Below are 771 nucleotides of genomic sequence, written 5' to 3'. Positions count from 1 at the left end.
TTTTCCTCCCACCTCCAGCTAGCTAGCTGTGCTCTGCTCTTGTCGGCTCATCTTGTCAGCTCATCATTCTTTTTCTTCCAGTTTCGGATCCTCCTGGGGTCACTGTCTCGCAGCTTTTTAACACAAGTTTTCCCCTGTATACTTTAAAACTCATTTAATTTTGTTGTCCGTCATTCTCTGTTGTCACTAAATGAGACCTGTGTTACTTCCAGTGTAGATACTGCCATCTGTTGGCACCTGTATGTTACTACACATGGCTGAGTAACACATACAGCCGCATTGACTAAAATACCAGTAAGGCGATAATACTTTACGTGCATACCATAATCCAGAAATACAAAGTGTAGGAAAAAAGTTGAATATATTGTTTAATCTGTTAAATTAAATTGGTAGAAATGTACGTTATGGTAAACTTGAATGCACATTATATGAAAGGCACTTAGTCCACACAAATTTTTCCTCTGCCTTAATAAGAGGCCGACTTTTATTTGTCTGTTGACCACGGCCATTATAAGAGGCCCAGCTTTTAATTGACTACCGGTCTTTATTTGAGGAATTATGGCATTTCCCCTGGGGCCACCTAGCAGCTGTGTCTAGCCAGGAATCCAGACACCCACTTGTTAGAAGCCACTGTTCAAAGAGTTTCTGGTACGTGGTGGTCAATGAAGACGAAGAGGAATGGTGAAATATTAATAGAGGCTATTGTGTTCGAGCTTGCCGACAGCAACTGCTTGTCTTCTTTGTGTGTGTGTGTGTGTGTGTGTGTGTTTG

At 41.5% G+C, this 771-nt stretch overlaps 2 long non-coding RNA genes across 2 annotated transcripts in view; both read left to right on the top strand.

The window, feature by feature from the left end:
• Positions 1–771, top strand: part of LOC116669868 (uncharacterized) — an 827,043-nt gene that overhangs the window by 712,492 nt on the left and 113,780 nt on the right. The gene's annotated exons all lie outside the window — the stretch shown is intronic.
• Positions 1–771, top strand: part of LOC116669850 (uncharacterized) — a 23,854-nt gene that overhangs the window by 12,219 nt on the left and 10,864 nt on the right. The window lies entirely within an intron of this gene.

The sequence above is a fragment of the Etheostoma spectabile genome, chromosome 20 (assembly GCF_008692095.1).
Source record: "Etheostoma spectabile isolate EspeVRDwgs_2016 chromosome 20, UIUC_Espe_1.0, whole genome shotgun sequence".
Taxonomy (NCBI): Eukaryota; Metazoa; Chordata; class Actinopteri; order Perciformes; family Percidae; genus Etheostoma; species Etheostoma spectabile.
Note: the sequence above shows the minus strand (reverse complement) of the source record. Positions and strands in the feature narration are given on the sequence as shown.